Below are 21,950 nucleotides of genomic sequence, written 5' to 3' on the forward strand. Positions count from 1 at the left end.
TTTCTTCATCTCTAAGAGTTCCATCTTTGTAATCGGGGTGTAAACAAACACTCGTTGCATTTCACCATCCGTTGTCCTGACTGGGTGTACTTCTTGTAACGGATTCTGTCTATCTATGTAAAACGGTTTACTTTCTGGAGGTGAGACATGAACAAAATGCGGGTTCAGGAACGTTCTATATTTGTGGCGCTGTTCTAGAATGACACTAATTAAATCGGTACCTAAACCTTTCCATCTATACTGGAGTAACTCGTTCAGGACATCATGTAACGGACCTGGATCAGAATGTTGACCCTCATACAGAGTAATGAGGTGCTGGATCATATACATACCCACCAGTCGTTGCTCGGCTGGGGGCAGTTTCAGAAACATTTGTGCCACTATTTCATCTGGAAAAGTGGTAGAATCAGTAATCCATCGGACTGCTGATCGGACTAGTTCTTGTTCATGCATAGTACTTAATTCACTATAACCGATTCGTAATTTCAGAATGTGATCGGTAGCTTGAAATACTTGTTCTAGAGAACCTTGTTCTGGTGCTGGATGAGGAACAGTTTTCTTGTAGTCTAGACGTGAATGTCGGTCTGGAAATCTAGATTTTCCTACATACGCTATTCTGGCGGGATTCTCGTCCTCTACCTCTTCAGGAGAAGAGTCATTCTCTTTCTCGCTTACTTGTACTGCTTTACGTTGTTCGTGTAACTTTATTATTTCTTTACGGATTCTCTTGTACATACTCTCTATACTACTGATGGTTCTGTGTTTACCCTCGGCTATATTATCACTCCACCTTGTCAGGATTCTCATTTCGGCCGGATCTTTGGTCGGGTAATCTTGTTCTCTTATTAAACAATTAATCAGAAACTTTAATAACATGAGCTGGATCTCAGCTTTCCTTTGAGACATGGCTTCGCCAATACTTTCTAGATCATCCCCTGTACGGATGAAACGATATATTCTGTCTAGATCTTCTTTCATATTCGGTAGGGTGTCCAAATACCCGGTCACCCGCCTTACACGGATGGAATATATAACTGTACTATCATCACCTGCGACTGGATCATAGCGGCATTCAGTAAGAGCTCGTCGGATATCTGCAACGGACTTATATTTGGGCGTACGCTGTAACGCACATTCATGTAACTCGACTAACGTTAAACGTTGGTGTGGCGGCGGGGTACCAGGAGGACCTCCTCCTGCGGCCCCTAAACTAGAATCGTCGACTGATACTCTCCGTACTGGCGCGGCGGGAAATTGTAATGTGGGCTGGACCGGGGGTACCGTAGCAGGTACTCCGGTGACTGGAGGAGCAGGATTTACATTATTTACAGGAGCTGGCGGATTTGCATATTCTGGGACTGTGTCGTCCAAATAGGACGAAATAAAAATATCAGCTGCGGTCGGTTTGTGACGTAGCTTGATCGGAACTAATGGTGGCGGAAAATTACTGGATGCCTCCGGGGTTGCTTTTGGCAAGCCCTCGGCAAGGAGAGGATACATACCCTTAATAAGGGCATGCCTCTGTCTGTCTGACTGTTCGGTTTTGACTCGTTCACCTATCTCGATTAGTTCCCTTTCTTGGGCTCGTTCTAAGGATTCTCTACTTAATTCTGACTTTCTGATTTCTTTTTCGGTTCTTTTATGAGATTCTTTGCGCCATAACTCGATGGCATCTTTCTGTGACTGTCTGGCTTTCTTTTTCCATAATGCTTCTTCTACTCGCATGATGCACTCGGCATCCCATGTGCCTGATACAGGCCATCTATACTTTTCTTCTAACTCTTTGGTATACTCTACCCATAAATCTAGATACAATATGGCACTTATGCCATGCTTCTGATACATAAAATGACCTGGACTGTCCCTAGGCGGGACAGGAACTGCTGCTTCTAGCAGACCTTTTCTGGTTTTCAACTGACGTAGTTTAGAAAATAACGGCATGACTGAACTGTAATCTAGACACAATACAATACACAATGAACACGATAACTACTCCACATTCATACCACGACATTAAAATACATGAAGAACATTTAAAATAACAGTTCGAACAGAATACTACCTGGAATACGGAAAACAGAATACATGAGTTTTCTCGAGAACAGAACTGACTAGAACAGAAACTAGATGCACTGCTAAAACAGTACGAAACTTACCGGTCTCATAAAGAGACACGTCAGGACCCGCATTCACCGAAGTGGACACTTCGTTTTGGGATCTGTGTACCACCAAACCCCACGGACCAGAGACAATTAGATTGACCCTGTCTAGATACTACCCCAGCAACGGTACTCACCGGGCAGCAAGAACGGAAAGCCTCGGACTGGACTGGACTGCTTCGACGCCGGATGGACGAACTTCGGACTTCAGTTACGGGTGGGCCTCCGGATACCTCGGACCTTGGACTCTGATCGGGACTCGCCGCGTTCCTCCACCGCCTCGTCTGGATGCTGGACCGCCACCTCCGTCTCCTCCGTGGGCCTGAGGGATACTTGAAGCAGAAATATCTGCACGTGCACGGTATGGTTCCGTCACGGCTGCAGAGGGTCAGGGGGCCGGCGTGGCTTCACCGGCGCGTGGGGAAAGGGCAAGTCCCTATTCGGGCGCCATTATGTGGTATATAAATAAATAATACCGGATCTAGGTTTTACTGGACATAGCAATAACAGATAGCTCAATAAATAAGAGTCAAGATTCGAGGTAGTAGGAGTTTGCAGGTTTAATACAGCATAAAGGACAGGAACAGGACAACCTGCATAGGAATAGGATGGCAGGGCCCTGCAGGGGGGACAGGGAATGAGCGCGCTAACATTTAATAACAATACACAAGCATATATACTAAAACAGTTGCATTACAATGAATACAGTAGGCGGAGCAGTGGGTGTGGTCAATAGCAGTCGCGAAAGATAAGGGTGAAAGTAGGTGTAACAAGAGGCGTATACATAGGCATGTGATGTAAACGTAACAGAATATGTCATAAATGGGGCGGAAACATGGAGGGGGCTACCTAAGGAGCCGGGACCTCTAACCTAATGGTGCGCGCAAACTGACAATGACGTGTTACTAGGAGAAGCTGGGGGCTATGAACTCTGTGCTAGGAGTAGAGACTGAAGTCTGGAGAGTCAGGGCGACATGTACCTAAACCCTATCTAGTATCTAATGTTTAGAGAACATGTTGATATAAACTAAAAATCAGGAGGGGAGAGGCTAACAGACTCTAGGACTGGAGCATACATTATTCTACATGTAGTGCGTGATGAAGAATATTAAATGACCATTAAATGCAGTATTTCCCTACATGGAGACGTAAAGGCTAGACAATGACGGAAACTAATGATGCGATTCAGTAGCTTAGGAATGCAGAGAAGGAGGGCTGGACTGATAACTAGAATCATAACATACTCTTGGCAGACTCGTAGGCAGAGCCAGGCCGAGCCGGGCACTGCGAGGCAGGAAGTAAGTGAAGGGTCGAGGATACAGGTGGGGGCTGTATCGCTCCTCAGCGAGGGTTCAGGAGACAGGAGCTGAATCTGGTGTCCGGGCCCTTTTGAGGCCTAGAAACGGGGACTTTATAATGAAATAACGTGCACACTGAGAAACGTGGCAACGTAACTTTACATAGGCCTAATACTCGTAGCTTTCACGAGAACTGGAAACTGGCATATTAGGGATGGACACAACTGTAATTGCGTCTTTAATCAAACATGGGGAATACATATGCATATTAATCATGCACACATAACATAAGATGGGGAACACGTAGGGACACAGAACATGGCAAAATTTACTTTTCCACATAGTAGGGAATTGATCGTGTTCTTTTGAATTTTAAATTTAAGGTAGGCTGCTAATCCTTTTCCTGCCTTATTAGAGTCACAGATTTTAAAGCGTTTCTTTCTGTCTAACCAGACTCCTGCCCTTTCACTCACTAGTTTATTATAGGTATATTTCCGGTTGGTCAATTCAGTCAGCGATTTTGCACTTTTACTGTTTAGGTATTCGTGTTGGAGTATTGAGATGTCTTTTTCCAGTTTTAAAAGGGCGGCATTATGATTTTTGTTTATTGCAGATGATATCTTTATGATTAGTCCCCATATGGTGGTCTTTAGAGCTTCCCAACGGATTAAGTCAGAGGTGTCATCCTTTTTATTAATTGTTAAGAAGTCTTTGAGGGCGCATTCTATAGTTTCTCTATGCTTCTCATCATTCAGAATGGCGTCGTTGAGGCGCCACATTGACTGGCGGGTTATTGGCTTAATATTTGATAAAGTAAGTGAAATGCAAGAGTGGTCAGAGACGAGTCTTGGTGCAATGTTTGTGTCCTCTATTCTGGCTACAGCGTTCCTAGTTATGAATATGTAATCAATTCTCGAAAACGAGTCGTGAGGTGGGGAGTAGAAAGAATAGTCTCTACCGTCGGGGTTTTGTATACGCCATGTGTCTATCATGTGAAATCTACTACATAGCTTAGTGAATTCCTTATGGGCTTTGCCTGGTCGGAAGGTGCACTTAGAGTCCCTCTCTAGGGCTGGGTCAAACGGAAGGTTGAAATCACCTGCTAGTATATGAACCGATGAGTCCGGAATAGTGTCTATCTGTTTTGCGAGTTCTGACCAGAAGGAAGGTTCATGTGTGTTGGGGGCGTATACCGTTGTGATGTAAAATTCAGTGTCATCTTTGATTAATTTCACCGAGATCCATCTACCTTTCGTGTCTACAGAGGAGGAAACCACTTCCACATTGGCCTTCCTAGCTAGTAATATCACTACTCCGTTTTTCTTAGACACAGCTCCAGAGCCTACCACTTCAGTAAAGAATTTATTACGTAGGGTATGAAAGTGTTTTGTCTCTAGCTTTGTTTCTTGTAGTAGGGCTATGTCTCCTTGTTGTCTACGGAGATAATCAAGTACTTTTTGTCGTTTAATCGGTTGGTTCAGACCCTTCACATTTAGTGAGAGTAATTTAAGGTTATTTATGGTTTTCGTCCCTATGGGAGTGTCTATAGTGGGAGCCATCATCTGTCATGTGTGTAACATTCTGACTTACTGCTTTGAGCTATATTAGCATAAGAGGTTGCATGTGGGCCTAGACACAATTGGTGCAGCACTACGTAGGGCATAATATTAGTGTAAGTAAGAGCCACATTGGCTTCAAGAAGCACATTAGGTTGCAAGATAGCACGCAAATTAGAGAGAACAAAGCAAAAAAATACACAAAATGCAAAAACAATCCCCCCCTCACCCCTTCCATCCTCCCTCCACCCACCTCCCCATCCCACAACCCTCCTACCCCAATAGTAGAAAAAGAACATGGCGACTCGGGAACGGCCGCGAGGCCGCCTCCAAGCAGCTTACTCAAACCTATTAATCATAAGAGCTGCAAAACATACCTCAGATTAAAGGTGTAACAATTACGTAGGTAAATAGATATAACAATAGTACTGTAACAGTGAACCCAGCAGAGGCCACTATAGTGACCGTAGTAGTGGGAATGAGGTACGTCAATAATAACTGACGACTACAAGCACAGATACAACATATTACGCAAATATCAGAGCATAAGAATACTAGCATAGTAATCTCAACAGTAGGCTCTGTAGTAGGTTCCAGACAGATTATACTGTCAAGTTCGAATCATGAAAAGAACCATTGACATTGCATCCAAAAGGATCATAGAACAGGCAACAAAGTGGGTGAACCATAAATGAACAAGTAGAGCCGTGCAACTAGACATCCATTTCAGGTCAGTATATCTAACAGGTTAAGGCCACAAGGTGGAGCAGACCCAATAAGTAGTAACAATAGCCATGGGCTTTGAGCATGTGGAGCAGAGTGCAGAGCGAAGACACTCAAGCTCGATTAGTCGGACTATGAGGAATCAGAGATCATGGGTCTATTATTATAGGACAATCAAAGCTCATCTTAAGCCGGATGTAGAAGCGCTCATCTGGTCCGAAGGGGAAACCTCCATATTGCCGTCCCCCTGGTTGAATAGTAGATGCTGTAGTTTTTGCGGGTCAGAGAACACATGGGTTACACCCTGTAATGTTACTTTGAACTTGGTCGGCCCAATAAAACCATACATGTATCAAAGTGACTTTAGTTGTGGTCTCATTGCAAGGAAAGCTTTCCTGATATCCATAGTTTCTTTGATAAAATCCTGCGAGATGAAGATTTTTTGTCCTTTCCATAGTACATGGTTATGTTTACGGACGAAGGTAAGTATCTGCTCTGTGTGTTGATATCTTAGCGGCTTGCACACTATCGCTCTCGGGCCTTTCTCATCCCTAGTGACTCGCCCCGGTACTCTATGTGCCCTGTCGAACTCTAGTGGCTGAGCAAAAGCTAGATTTGTGGCCTGTGTAAACCACTGTTCAAGGAAGGTTATGCATGATCCTAGGGATTCCTCCGCTTTTTCTGGTATTCCACAAATTCTCAGATTCCCCCTCCTATTTCTGTCTTCCAATTCCGCAACTTTCCTCACAAGATGATCCGAGCACAGGGTGAGTTTCTTGATGGCTCCACAGGTTTTATTTTCGAAATCTTCCAGTTTACTTATCCTGCTCTCGGAGTCCATCAGCCTCGAATTGATATCCTTGATGTCTTGCCGAACTGCAACAACCTCCTCTTTGGTGGATTTGGCTAGGTCTCTAACTTCTTCCAGTCTGCTTAAGATAGTCTCCATTGCTTCCTTTTTTCCTTTGACTGGAGTCGGAGGGTCAGACTTCAGACGCTTGGAAGTCTTCCCATTATCTTTGTCTCCCATTCTGAAGCTGGTTGGTGGGAATTGTTAGTGTCTTTATATTTTTATTGGTTGGTCAGGTCTGGGAGTAATGCAGTAGCACCCTTCGTCAGCGTGCGGCGCAGAGTAGTATCTACAGATGACAGTTTGTTCTCTTGCGGTTCACAAAGTTCACAACGCTGTGTCTGGGTCGTGTTGCGCCAGTGTCGGGTAGCACATAAATTGATTGAGCTCCTTTATGTGAAGTTCATAGTGAAGTACATAGCGCGCAAATGAGCCTTTAGGTCTAGTGGGGAATTGTGGATAGTGATTTGCGCTATGTTTACGGGAAGGTTATGTGCACATTACATTCAGTCTGGATACATAGCCCCACACAGAGGAATATCAGTAGGAGCCGCCATTTTGTACATCTCTTGGCGCGTCTCTTTGCTTACAGGCTGCTGATGAAAACACTATCAGTGTGGCACATAGGGGCAAAAATATATACTGAACTCCGTTCTCCAACATCCTTGTGGCCAATCAAAACCCCTCACTGAGAGTAAATCGCTGGTGAGACAGTGGCAGACAACGTGCACTGGCTTGATATTCACTCGTTTTCGTCAGCTCATCTAAGTCAGCATCCCGCTCATTACATAGTGTGTACACACGATAGGGAGCATTATCTGCGTGCAAAATGACCTGCAAGCCTGCTATTAGTAGCGCGGATCATAACAGCGGGGGCACAGGGTATCTATGCGTGAAATCAGAAGCGCCGGTAAACCGCCATTTTAAAACTGTAATTTTCGCGCCGTTTTCCTCTTACATTTGCCAATAAAACCTCTTTTATGATCGCGCTGTACTCACAACCCAGCCGCTGAATTGTAATGTCCTGGAGTCATCGCCGTTTTAAAAGCATTGCTCTCTCAGTGATGAGGCAAATCAGGCACTCCGGGAAGCCTCGTGGGTGTAGCCGGGTCTGGGCTCCGATCTGCTCCGCAGCGTCCGGCGGTCAGGACAAAAGGTTGTTTTTCTCCGCTTCCCGGGCTCGGATTCGGTTCAAATTTTCAGAACCATCGGGAATGAAGCTCCGACATCAAAATCTCCTCTTGGATCAGGAGAGGTGGTCGGATTGCAGCCCTCTGTATACGAAGGATCGTAGCTGCCTGGAGGAGGACAGAATTACGCCGCCATTTCACCGGCGTCCAAGCCACGCCCCGACTTTAATGCTCCTTGATCAAATGGATGACTCTTGTGTAACTTTACTTTGTATGAACTATATATTTGTATATTGAATGTTATGGTTAGACTTGTGGATAGCTTTAGTTAATAGGCACATTCACCCAGACACACTAGATAGCTCTACACATAGGACATCAGACGTTGGAGTCAGTTTTTTTGCTATTGAGGGTTCGCGCCCCCTATCTGCATTGGGAGGAGCAGTTGTAATTTTGTAATTTTTTTTTTAGCGTTATTTCATGTACTAGAAGGTGATACTTTATGGATTTTTATTTTGCAACAGACAGTGTGAGACTCCTGGAGGGAGACTATGTAGTGCATAAGTATGTTGTCTAGCTCGTTTTTTTGGTCACATGATTGGTCTCATGGCCAATGAGAAGGCAAATGAGATGATGTTTGAAAGCAAACTGATAGTCCAAACAAGCTGGAACTTTTGGGAACTTCGAAGAAACTTTGGTGTGAGTTAAGAACAGGTCAGTTTGTTTGTTGTTGGAGATTAGATTTTTTGAACAATCTGAATGCGATAATCCGCATGAGTACAGGTATTACAATTTGGTTTCCCCCATTTTTTCTTAGAAGAGTTCTCGCTATACGCGGTGACACTGGCATGTGAATTTTTTTTAATTTTGTAAGTTACTCCCACAGGTTATAAGGTTATAAGGGTTCGAATGTAAAATACACTAATAATTTTTACAGTGTGCATACCTTATAAACTCGATACTTAGAAGGATTTTTTTGACTCCACGGGATTAATAGTGGTCGTGCGGTGGCATGTAGGATATTTACACTCTAGTTTCACACTTTAACATTGAACACAAAGTTACACAAGTCGCATGTACGAATAATTTGCTGATGTATAGTTTATATGTTGATTATTTTCATTTTTTTGAATTTTCTTTAGTATTGCACCCTGATGAAGGGCAGTCATATATGCCCGAAATGCATTGGATGTTGACGCAATATATGCCGCATGTATAACAGTGAAATCAGCTAATGAATGGAACAAATGAAAGCAAAACGTAAAAGCATTGACATTTTGTGAAATAAAACATGAAGAAATATTGAAGGAATACTGTGTTCAGAACCCTCATTGGTTATTGAGGGGTGATTGTGTGCCTGCAAGGATGCAACTAATGACCCATTAGGAGCACGTTAATTTGATTCATTTTAGGCGTCATAGTGCGTTCGGACGCCACTTGTGGAGCACCTTTAAATTAACTCTAAATCTGTGAAAAAGGTACGACAAAGGGAAGCTGTGCACCTGCCTCAATTCTAAGTACATGGTCTTATTATGCCATGTCAACTAAATGTCCACTTCTTCTCTAATTACCAAAGGAATAGCCTCATCTTATTTGATGTGGGTTCCACAGCGTCCTACAAATACATTCTGTTAATAAATCCTTTCAGCTTCCCAATTTCTCCTTTAGATGCATTTCTTTTATTGAATTCATAGCAAACGTTTTCATTAACCCCTTAGCTGTGTTCGTCGGCCAACGGCCGTCGAGAGCTCTACCTCCGTAGTGCTGCTCACGTCTGTTGGCCGACGCAGCCCCGACCACTCTGATAAACCGCTGCATCACAGCGGAATTGCCGCCGCAGTTAATTCAAAAACCTGCTCTGTGCTATTAGGATCTACATTTAATATTTACCTTAATCTCTCAAGCTTAAAACTGATGGACCTCTCCCAAATGCATTTAACGTTCCCTGCACATATCATCCCTTAAGAAGAGATGCAGTTATACACAGGTAATTGAATGACCATAATTCTCAGATTCAACATAGCCACATAAGTTCTTTTCATATCTGTTCAGCAAACCGATTTTCAACTCTCTCATGACACTTTATTATGTGGGGATCCCAAGTGTGCTTATGTTCTCTTCTTGATACCACCAGTATATACTGTGCACATCTGTGACTTCTTTCGTTATTCAGTGGCGTAACGAAACTTGAGGGGGCCCCCCTGCAAGGTACGTGGAGGGGGCCCCTCTGGACACAATCAGGAGCTCTCCGCAAGCCGTAGCCAGAATGATATTTTTAGGGGGGCCTGGCCCTCAGCTATGACGAAACATAAAGCTGTGCACAATACGTATATTCTTTCCAAAGTAGTATTTGTATGGGAAATGTACAGTATGCAAGATTTGAAATTGCACACTGCGTTTGGGTGCTTTTTCAGACAACAGAAATTCTATCTTGGTTGGGTTGAGCTTCTGCTAGGTGCTGGGCATCCAGGTTTGCATGGTATGCAGGCAGTGTTTGAGGCACTGGATGTTAGAAGTGGAGGAGACTTTCAAGTAAAACTGTGTATCATCGGTGTGTTGAAGGAAGCGGAGAGGTCCAGAAATATCAGGAGGCAGTGGTAACTTCATCTGGAGGGCATTGTTTATGACGTGTAAGGTAGTAGTCTCCTAGCTACAGCATGATCTGAAGCCAGACTGGTAGTTGTACATAGGTAAATGGCTTCATTTTCAAGTGCAAAGCATTCACAAATGGTGATCATGCAATAGTAAATCAATTTAATTATACACAGACCCTTGGCTGGTGTTAAAGTCAACTTCTCCTGTCCCTTATACTGCAAGAAGTGGGACTCAGAGCTCCAGTCATTGATGTCAAATCGCCAGTCGTGCTGGGATGCTGAACGTAGAGAGGGCCACACCAGGATCCATGTCAAACAGCATCCGATCAACCTTGAGGCCATCCGAGGCTTGGACTTCAAACTTCACCCACTAGCTTTCCCGCCTTCGTCAACAACAACACCGTGATTCCGCTCATAAGCAACCCACCGTCATCAAACAACACTTCAAATCCAGCTTGCCTCTTCAGAGACCACATTTTCCCCATAAAACTTTCTAAATCAGAAGGTAAACCTTCCACGTAAACCTTCCACTGGCAGGAACCTAGTCCCTGGATTCAACCTTTGCTCCATCACGGTCATCCTTAACTTTTGATTTTGAACTGGTCTAACACAATCAGATGGCCACGATTGACGCTTATTTGTATCTCCTGTTCTACTTATTGGATTTTTATCGCTTTGGTATAGTCTTGTTCATTAAAATTTACTACATTTTCCTAAATTGGCTTGCGATTTTAGTTTTGTTGTGTTTTCACTTTATTACTGTTTGAGTACTGCATAAATAACTTACACATTACCTCAAAGGTAAGACCGGCTGTTGTGTGGCAAGCTACCAGAGAGTTAAGCATAGGTTTAGTTAGTGACTCTAGTGGTTTATGTTGATAAGGCTTGTGATTATTATTTGAGGTGGGTTTTCACTCTCTCAACCAATACTCCAAGTTCTTACAGCAAGCAAAACTGGGAAACCGAGGCTGCTGAGATTTTGTTAAATTCAAGCATGGGTAGGTATTCAAGGCACTGTCTTAGCAATGTTGGTTTAGACTGCCTTGAATACCCACCTCTGTAAAATCCATTATGACAGATGTTAATTGTGAATGATGCAACCAGATCGAAAAGAATGTGGACACTGACAGCCAGCATACACCTCTCCTCTCATGTTCCCCAGATTCAACAGCACTATCAGCCCCATTCTATGGTGTAGAAGAACGTCTGCATATACATGACGGGGGAGGCCATGCTGTGCTATGCGATACTGATTTGAGACCGAAATGCCCAATCTAAAGCTTATTTTAAAATGGGAAAGAGAGAAATAGTGTAGTAGTTGCAAAGGTCTATCGTATTAAGGGGTCACTTCATTTTCCTTTCCTCTCCCACTTTCATTTATTTCCTCCCATCTTTGCCTGTTGTCCTGCCTCTTCCTTTACGGCATTGTGTTTGTTCTTCTCTCACAACTTGTTCTCTGCAGTCCATCACTGTGGTCCTTCAGCCCAGTCAAGTCAGTTTCTCACCCAGATTACGTAGGACACTGTTTGAGTGTATATAGCTCAATGGTGTGGGGGCAAAGAAATCACTGAAATATTTGCAACAGAATGTGAAAGCAGCTACAAATAAAGTTTCTCTCATAGGGAGCAGGGGACAGAAGCAGCAGCATTTTAAACTTAACTCAAATGCAGTAATCGTACTGCACAAATAGCAGCATTGTAGGCTTCTTGGCAACACAAACCAGATAGAACACAGGCTAGAAGGTGAGATTTCATCACACAGAGAAGAGGTATACCTTAGGCAGCAGGACTAGAAGCTTTGCTCACACAAGGAGTAGAGGTAAAACACAAAAGTACCTTTGCAAGTTTTCTTCAAACATAGAAACATTGGCAGATGCAGTGCAATCTTTCCTTAGACTAGGCACAATATAGACAGCAACTATAACAAGCACTGGCAAGGCCAATAGGTCTTGCCTATACAAGAGCTGTTGGCTTTGGCAATGTGGTTTTGCCATGTTGTACGCCAGTGTGGCTCCTGTCCAGGTTGGCTACAAGTTAGTGCCACGGAGTGTCCTAGAGTGAAGTGGGGGGAGTAGAGTCCCGTACACTGGATTTATTGGAGTTGAGTGGAGATGGGGAAGTAGAGTGTCAGAGTTGAGTAGAGGGGAGTAGAGTTCACTGGTTCAGTGGCAGAGAGTGTTGTAGAGTGCAGTGTCAGAGTGCACTACCGTAGAGTGGAGTGGAGTGTGGTGGAATAGGGTAGAGTGGACTGAGGTAGTAGGGTGCACTGGACTGGAGTAGATTGGGGTGGATTGGATTGGGAAAGAGTGAGTTGGATTAAGTGGGGTGGGGTGGATTGGAGTGGGTGGACTAGATTGGCATGGGGTGGATTGGAGTGCATTAGATTGGATTGCAGAGGGGTGGATTAAATTGAGGTGGATTGGATTGGGTGGGGTGAACAGATTGGGGTGGATTGGATTGAGGTGGATTGAAATGGAGTGGGGTGGATTGCATTGGAGTGGGGTAAATTGGATTTGGGTGGGATGGATTAGATTGGATCGGGGTGGATTGGATTAGGGTAAAGTGGTCGGATTGCAGTGGGGTGGAATGTTTAGAATTTGGAGTGGGGCAGATTGTTTTGGATTGGAGTAGGGCACATTGGAATGGGGCTGATTGGAGTGGGGCATATTGTTTGGAATTGAGTGGGGCTGATTGGGGTGGGGCAGATTGTTTTGGATTGGAGTGGGGCAGACTGTTTTGGATTGGAGTGGGGCAGATTGTTTGGAGTGACGTGGGGCACATTGTTTTGGATTGGAGTGGGGCACATTGTTTTGGATTGGAGTGGGGCACATTGTTTTGGATTGGAGTGGGGCACATTGTTTTGGATTGGAGTGGGGCACATTGTTTTGGATTGGAGTGGGGCAGACTGGTGGGAAAAACTGTTTTGGATTGGGACAGATTGTTTTAGATTGGAGTGGGGTAGATTGGAATAGGGTAGATTGTTTGGGATTGGTGTGGAATGGATTGGAGTGGGAAAGATTGTTTTGGAGTGGGGCAAATTGTTTTGGATTGGAGTGGGGCAGATTGGAGTGGGGCGGATTGTTTTGGATTGGGGCAGATTGGAGTGGGGCTGATTGTTTTAGATTGGAGTGTGGCAGCTTGGAGTAGGGTAATTTGTTTTGTACCAGAGTAAGATGGATTGGACTGGGGCAAATTGTTGTGGAGTGGAGTGAATCGGAGTGGACTGGATTGGAGTGGGGTGGCTTGGATGGGGATAAGGTGAATTGGATTGGAGTAGATTTAACTAGGCTGGATTGGGCTAGATTGGATTGGTGTGGAGTGGATTGGAGTGTGGGGATTGGGTGGATTAGAGTGTGAATTGGGATGGAGTGGGTGGATTGGGGTGAGGTGGATTGGATTGGAGTGGGGCAAATTAGAGTAGGGAAGATTGGAGTGGGCGGACTATAGTGGGCAAATTGTTTTAGTTTTGAGTTGGGTGGTTTAAAGTGGGGCTGTCTGTTTTGAATTGGAGTGGGGCAGACTGGAGTGGGGCAGACTGGAGTGGGGCAGACTGGAGTGGGGCAGACTGGAGTGGGGCAGACTGGAGTGGGGACAATTGGAGTAGGGAATATTGTTTTGGATTGTAGTGGGCGGATTGGACTGGGACAGATTGTTTTGGACTGGAGTGGGGTAAATTGTTTTGGACTGGAGTGGGGTAAATTGTTTTGGACTGGAGTGGGGTAAATTGTTTGGATTGAAGTGGGGCAGATTGTTTTGGATTGAAGTGGGGCAGATTGTTTGGATTGAAGTGGGGCAGATTGTTTGGATTGGAGTGGGGCAGATTGTTTTGGATAGGAGTGGGGCAGATTGTTTTGGATTGAAGTAGGGTAGATTGTTTTGGATTGGAGAGGGGTCGAATGGAGTGGGGCGGATTGTTTTAGATTGGAGTGGAGCAGATTGGAATAGGGTAGATTGCAGTGGGATGGATTGGAGTGGGGCAGATTGTTTTGGAGTGGGGCAGATTGTTTTGGATTGGAGTGGGACAAATTGTTTTGGATTGGATTAGGTCAGATTGTTTTGAATTGAGTGGGGCAGATTGTTTTGGATTGGAGTGGGGCAGATTGGAGTGGGGCGGATTGTTTTGGATTGGAGTGGGGCAGACTGTTTTGGATTGGAGTGGGGCAGATTGTTTGGAGTGACGTGGGGCACATTGTTTTGGATTGGAGTGGGGCACATTGTTTTGGATTGGAGTGGGGCACATTGTTTTGGATTGGAGTGAGGCACATTGTTTTGGATTGGAGTGGGGCACATTGTTTTGGATTGGAGTGGGGCAGACTGGTGGGAAAAACTGTTTTGGATTGGGACAGATTGTTTTAGATTGGAGTGGGGTAGATTGGAATAGGGTAGATTGTTTGGGATTGGTGTGGAATGGATTGGAGTGGGAAAGATTGTTTTGGAGTGGGGCAAATTGTTTTGGATTAGAGTGGGGCAGATTGGAGTGGGGCGGATTGTTTTGGATTGGGGCAGATTGGAGTGGGGCTGATTGTTTTAGATTGGAGTGGGGCAGCTTGGAGTAGGGTAAATTGTTTTGGACAGGAGTGAGATGGATTGGACTGGGGCAAATTGTTGTGGAGTGGAGTGAATCGGAGTGGACTGGATTGGAGTGGGGTGGCTTGGATGGGGATAAGGTGAATTGGATTGGAGTAGATTTAACTAGGCTGGATTGGGCTAGATTGGATTGGTGTGGAGTGGATTGGAGTGTGGGGATTGGGTGGATTAGAGTGTGAATTGGGATGGAGTGGGTGGATTGGGGTGAGGTGGATTGGATTGGAGTGGGGCAAATTAGAGTAGGGAAGATTGGAGTGGGCGGACTATAGTGGGCAAATTGTTTTAGTTTTGAGTTGGGTGGTTTAAAGTGGGGCTGTCTGTTTTGAATTGGAGTGGGGCAGACTGGAGTGGGGCAGACTGGAGTGGGGCAGACTGGAGTGGGGACAATTGGAGTAGGGAATATTGTTTTAGATTGTAGTGGGCGGATTGGACTGGGACAGATTGTTTTGGACTGGAGTGGGGTAAATTGTTTTGGACTGGAGTGGGGTAAATTGTTTTGGACTGGAGTGGGGTAAATTGTTTGGATTGAAGTGGGGCAGATTATTTTGGATTGAAGTGGGGCAGATTGTTTGGATTGAAGTGGGGCAGATTGTTTGGATTGGAGTGGGGCAGATTGTTTTGGATTGGAGTGGGGCAGATTGTTTTGGATTGAAGTAGGGCAGATTGTTTTGGATTGGAGAGGGCAGATTGTTTTGGATTGGATTAGGTCAGATTGTTTTGAATTGAGTGGGGCAGATTGTTTTGGATTGGAGTGGGGCAGATTGGAGTGGGGCGGATTGATTTGGATTGGAGTGGGGCAGTTTGGGATGGGGTAGATTGGAGTGGGTTGGATTGGAGTGGGTTGGATTGTTTTGGAGTAGAGTGGGACAGAATGTTTTGGATTGGAGTGGGGCAGATTGTTTTGGATTGGAGTGGGGCAGATTGTTTTGGATTGGAGTGGGGCACATTGGAATGAAGGAGACTGTTTTGGATCTGAGTGGGGCAGTTTAGAGTGAGCAAATTGGAGAGGGTCTGATTGTTTTGGATTGTGGCAGATTGGAGTGGGAAATATTGTTTCAGATTAAAGTGGGGTGAATTGGTTTGGAGTGGGTGGATTGGGGTAAGGTGGTTTGGACTGGAGTGGGGCAATTGGAGTGGGGCAGATTGTTTTGGATTGAAGTGGGGCAGATTGTTTGGGGCTGGAATAGGGCAGATTGCAGTGGGGCAGATTGTTTGGGACTGGAATAGGGCAGATTGCAGTGGGGCAGATTGTTTTGGAATGGAATGGGGCAAACTAGAGTGGGACGGGATGGGAGGATTGGAGTGTGGAGGTATGGGGTGGATTTGATTGGGTTGAGTGGTTTGGATTGGGGTGAGTGGTTTGGATTGGGGTGAGTGATTTAGATTGGATTGGTCTGGTGTGGATTGAATTGAGTGGGGTGGATTTGAGTGGGGTGGGTTGGATTGTTTTGGAGTAGAGTGGGACAGATTGCTTTGGATTGGAGTGGGGCAGATTGGAGTGGGGCAGATTGTTTTGGATTGGAGTGGGGCACATTGGAATGAAGGAGACTGTTTTGGATCTGAGTGGGGCAGTTTAGAGTGAGCAAATTGGAGAGGGTCAAATTGTTTTGGATTGGGGCAGATTGGAGTGGGAAATATTGTTTCAAATTAAAGTGGGGTGAATTGGTTTGGAGTGGGTGGATTGGGGTGAGGTGGTTTGGACTGAAGTGGGGCAATTGGAGTGGGGCAGATTGTTTTGGATTGAAGTGGGGCAGATTGTTTGGGGCTGGAATAGGGCAGATTGCAGTGGGGCAGATTGTTTGGGACTGGAATAGGGCAGATTGCAGTGGGGCAGATTGTTTTGGAATGGAATGGGGCAGACTAGAGTGGGACGGGATGGGAGGATTGGAGTGTGGAGGTATGTAGTGGATTTGATTGGGGTGAGTGGTTTGGATTGGGGTGAGTGGTTTGGATTGGAGTGAGTGATTTGGATTGGATTGGATTGGTCTGGTGTGGATTGAATTGAGTGGGCCGGATTTGAGTGGGGTGGTTTTGGGTGTCCTGCACGATTATGTGTTAAAGCATCATTTCAGAAATTTCACATAAGAAAGAAAGGATGTCGCTTCGCAATAACATACTCCCAATGTTTTGAGAATAGCGCCCATGATCAAAAATAATATAAAACATGAGTGCAAAGTGAGAAAAGAAGACTTGCCAAAATAAAATAGAGTTAACAATACAAATTAAACTTTTGCAATTTTATTTGTCCTGCTGGGTATTTTTTTGCCAGTCATACGCCGTCTATTTGCAGGGCACTAAAAGTTAAAAATAACAAAATAGTACCTCAATCTGGTCAGGAGCAGTAACGGACACTGATTAAGTTGAATCAATCAGTGCTTGGTCCCTGCTCCACAGAGATGAACAGAAATTATGTTAGGCATGCAGTGATGAATTGCTAGGCTGTAAAGAAGAGTGCCACACAAGCCAAATGGTAAGAAACTGTCAGGCTCCAAGCCCTTTTCTCTAGACAAGAGTGTGTCGTAAGCGAAACGCATGCTCTCGCAGGCTGGACCCTAAAAATTACTCTTAGGAAAAGCAGCTGATCCATGGAAATTAGTTGGGCAGGCATCTCTCCCACAACATGGTGCATCACAGAAAGGAGTTGTGCAAGTGTCCTTCACATAGTTATATGAAGTAGCAGGAGAACGCTCCCTCACAATATAGGTAGAGAATGGTAGGAGATGAGTGAAAAACTTGCACAAAACATGAGCAGCATGGGCAGCAGCTCTTAAAACAGGTAGGTCACTGGAAGTAAATGTTATATCATGTATATCTGTAGAGCGCACTACCTCAGGGCTTTTAGGTGCTGAAACTCACTTTACAAAATAAATACCCTAGATCAGTGTTTCCCAAACTGTGGTCCGCGGACCCCCAGGGGTCCGTGACACATTCCCAGGGGGTCCGTAGGCAACAGTTTTAAAAGCACAGAAACGTTTCTTGTATAATTAGCAGCTTTCCAGCAACAATAAAAGTGTCAAGAGAATGCCAGTGATTTATGGACCTGCTGGAGAGCAGGAGAGTTTTGTTCAGTGGCAGCTTTGATTTAACTAATGTAGCACAGAGGGTTAATGTGCCTACTGCAAAAAACGTGTAACATGCATCTTAAAAAGCAGTATTTTATGTGCCTAGGTTCGTGGTTTCTGCTTTTGTCACAGAGTTGTTTTTGTTACTGTGCACTTCATAAGTGACAATCGTAATCTAGCAGAGGGACCTATAAACTGTCTTCAGAGAGCTGCTTGCAAACTGCATGGTACCAGTTAGTAACTTATATTTTGTCCCAGTTATTCATTAACCTGATGCTGCTAAAAAGATATATTTGGGTGGAAATACATTTTTAATGGTAAAGTCAATGCTAGCCACTGTGTTATGTTCTGAATCCTGAGTTTGTGCTTTTCCAGACCAAGCACTCTTTAAAAATTTTTTATACACACTGATTTACATGTATGATTCAATGTCTCTATGTGTGTGATGTAAAGTGCTCTGACATCCTACCATGGTATAAGAGATGCTATAAAACAAATGAAATACATGTGACAGAGGGGCTATTACTTCAATATAAAATACTACGGGCGAGATGTACGAACTGTTTTTATATGCGCGAACGGGTTCGCGAACCCGTTTGCGCATACAAAAACCTATTGGGCCATGTACATAGCCTATTTCGCAAGTCGCAATTTGTTTGCGACTCTCTAAATAGGTTTTGCAACTTGCTATTTGGAAGGGGCATTCCCTTCCAAATAGTGAGTCTCAAAACCATGTACAAATGTTTTGCGGTCGCATAACAGTCACATTTACCACCTACTTCAAGTAGATGGTAATGCATTCGCAAATGGGAAGGGGTGACCCCTTCCCTTTGCAAATGCATGCACAATTATTTTTTAAGGGCAGGCAGTGGTCCCAGGGACGTTTCATTTTCTTTTTTTTTTTTTAAATGCACGGTAAACAAGCTACATTTTTTTTAAAAAATACTGCTTTATTTAAAAGCAGTCCGAGACATGGTGGCCTGCAGAGCCCAGCAGGCCACCATCGCTGGGAGGGCTGGCATTCCCAATGGGCTCGCAAATTGCGAGAGGCTCATTAATATTAATGAACCTCGCAATTTGCGACCCCATTGGGAATCCAAAACAGTGTTAAACACACTTTTGTACATTTCATTTAGCGACTCGTAATTTGCCACTCGCAATGTGTCGCCAATTGCGAGGCGCTAAATGAAATGGTCGTACATCTGGCCCCAAAACCCTTAGTACTTTGAGTATTTGTTTTGTGTGCACATGTGTGTATTTTTTTCGAATTACTGTTTTAATGTTTGAAAATTAACTCATACAAATTCTTGGGGGTCCCCGGCTTCCAGTGGTGACTCAATGGGGGTCCTCAGGAGTCAAAAGTTTGGGAACCACTGCCCTAGATGACAACTGTGCAAACCTCACTAACATTTACAAAATAGAGAGACAGGAAGCAATCATCCTTTCAAGACACCTTCACAAAACATGTACATACTGCTAGCAGGGACAGGTGTGCAAAGCTACCAAGGAGCATTAGGTCATGTAGCAGGCTTTAGAGCTGTCCTTGATTTTCTGTAACAGTATCTGACATGAACTGATGTTCACAGGCATGATTTTTGTGGTAAAACAGAAATTCAAAGTGCGATTGGATTGAAAGTTTGAGTGGTTGATTGTGTTACACATAATAGGGCCCACTGGCACAATTTATAAGTGCGCAAGCATCAATTCTGAAGTGTGAAAGTAATACCTGATGTTTTGAGAATACATTAAAACACCAATTGCAGTTATCATCCTGACAGTGAAGTCGATTGTTGTTATTAAAAATGTACATTAGCGCTCCAAACTATAACGTGCAAGGATTTCTGGCATGCGCCTGCAGGACTAACTATGCATTTCAAACATTACTTTTGTTGTATTTACTGCTCATTGCAATATATCCGGAAAGTTGTCCAGTGGTTCCCTTTCTGCCAGAGAGTGCATATGTGAAAGAAATGCAAAACTTACCCACACCACAGTTTTAAAGAGGATGTCATGTCTGGGGGAAAGATTCCGTCCAATTTTCTGTGTGTCGGAAAGATTCAGGCTACAGGCAAAGAGAGAGACTTTCCGTCCCTCTTTGGAATTGCCCGCTCTTTTTCTCTAGTCAGGTCAGACTCCCAGCACGCATGCAGAGACAATGCTGAGGGGAGTTAACTAAACCTTTCATGCACGTGATCTATCTCCCTCCGCCTCTCTCAGAGGTCATACCCTGGACAAACCGCCTTCCTGCTTCTGCAGCCTGCTATCAGCAACACAACAACTGCTGTGTTTTCGAAGGGGCCTCATTGCAGAGGTTATTTTTCTTTAGTAAGGGTGCATTTCAAAGGTTGAATATTTTCTTTTTACATTGTGCACATTTTAATTTAAAAAGTTGTAATAATACTCAACAAGCTGCCTGTGTCCTGGCTACGGCCCTAGCTCTGCGGCCGGAGTACTCTGCTAATGGGCCCCCCTGGAGCTTGGGGGCCCGAGGCCCCCCGCACCGCGGGGGCTGCGTGGGCCTGTGTTACGGCCCTGTCGTTATTGTCCATCATCTGTGTTTAACTTTAAACTACTTCCTTCCATGTTTTGTTTTTGTAAGAGCAAATTAAATGATCCTCGTTTTTAGGTCTCGTCTAGGCAGCACTTTCGCTGTCTCTTCGGGACATGCTTTATTCAGGATATACGATTCAGAAAAGGGGGTGGTGATGAACAGAGTGTCTGAATTAAGCAGACCACTCTTACCCAGTCCAAAGATCAGGGCTTGATCCATCACCGTTATTTAGCTCACTGCCCCATCCCAGCTCAGAACCTGGCTATATGCAAATTAGTCTGTCCCTGGCCCAGTGCATCATGGGAACAGGGCAGACCAAACGACCAAGCCAATTCTTCACCAGAAAGGAGACAAGCTACCGGGGACCGGTTTCTAGCATTTCAGCCTCGTCGGCCCGGCTTGCTTGAATCCTGATGGAGCAGTGAGCAAGGGACTCATGTCTGAGTATACCCTGCCACACCTATAGTGGCCAAAAACGATTCAGAAAAGGGGGTGGTGATGAACAGAGTGTCTGAATTAAGCAGACCACTCTTACCCAGTCCAAAGATCAGGGCTTGATCCATCACCGTTATTTAGCTCACTGCCCCATCCCAGCTCAGAACCTGGCTATATGCAAATTAGTCTGTCCCTGGCCCAGTGCATCATGGGAACAGGGCAGACCAAACTACCAAGCCAATTCTTCACCAGAAAGGAGACAAGCTACCGGGGACCGGTTTCTGGCATTTCAGCCTCGTCGGCCCGGCTTGCTTGAATCCTGATGGAGCAGTGAGCAAGGGACTCATGTCTGAGTATACCCTGCCACACCTATAGTGGCCAAAAACGATTCAGAAAAGGGGGTGGTGATGAACAGAGTGTCTGAATTAAGCAGACCACTCTTACCCAGTCCAAAGATCAGGGCTTGATCCATCACCGTTATTTAGCTCACTGCCCCATCCCAGCTCAGAACCTGGCTATATGCAAATTAGTCTGTCCCTGGCCCAGTGCATCATGGGAACAGGGCAGACCAAACTACCAAGCCAATTCTTCACCAGAAAGGAGACAAGCTACCGGGGACCGGTTTCATTGCAGAGGTTATTTTTCTTTAGTAAGGGTGCATTTCAAAGGTTGAATATTTTCTTTTTACATTGTGCACATTTTAATTTAAAGAGTTGTAATAATACTGCACAAGCTGCCTGTGTCCTGGCTACGGCCCTAGCTCTGCGGCCGGAGTACTCTGCTAATGGGCCCCCCTGGAGCTTGGGGGCCCGAGGCCCCCCCGCACCGCGGGGGCTGCGTGGGCCTGTGTTACGGCCCTGTCGTTATTGTCCATCATCTGTGTTTAACTTTAAACTACTTCCTTCCATGTTTTGTTTTTGTAAGAGCAAATTAAATGATCCTCGTTTTTAGGTCTCGTCTAGGCAGCACTTTCGCTGTCTCTTCGGGACATGCTTTATTCAGGATA

General features: G+C 44.8%; 1 long non-coding RNA gene across 2 annotated transcripts in view; it reads right to left on the reverse strand.

The window, feature by feature from the left end:
* Window positions 1-20,053, reverse strand: part of LOC144770120 (uncharacterized) — a 558,291-nt gene extending 538,238 nt beyond the window's left edge. For both annotated transcript variants that reach the window (XR_013598802.1, XR_013598801.1), the window contains exon 1: window positions 19,942-20,053. This is a non-coding gene — a long non-coding RNA (uncharacterized LOC144770120). The remainder of the gene's footprint in view (window positions 1-19,941) is intronic.
* Between the last annotated feature and the right edge of the window lie 1,897 nt (window positions 20,054-21,950).

This window comes from Lissotriton helveticus, chromosome 7, assembly GCF_964261635.1.
Source record: "Lissotriton helveticus chromosome 7, aLisHel1.1, whole genome shotgun sequence".
Lineage (NCBI taxonomy): Eukaryota > Metazoa > Chordata > Amphibia > Caudata > Salamandridae > Lissotriton > Lissotriton helveticus.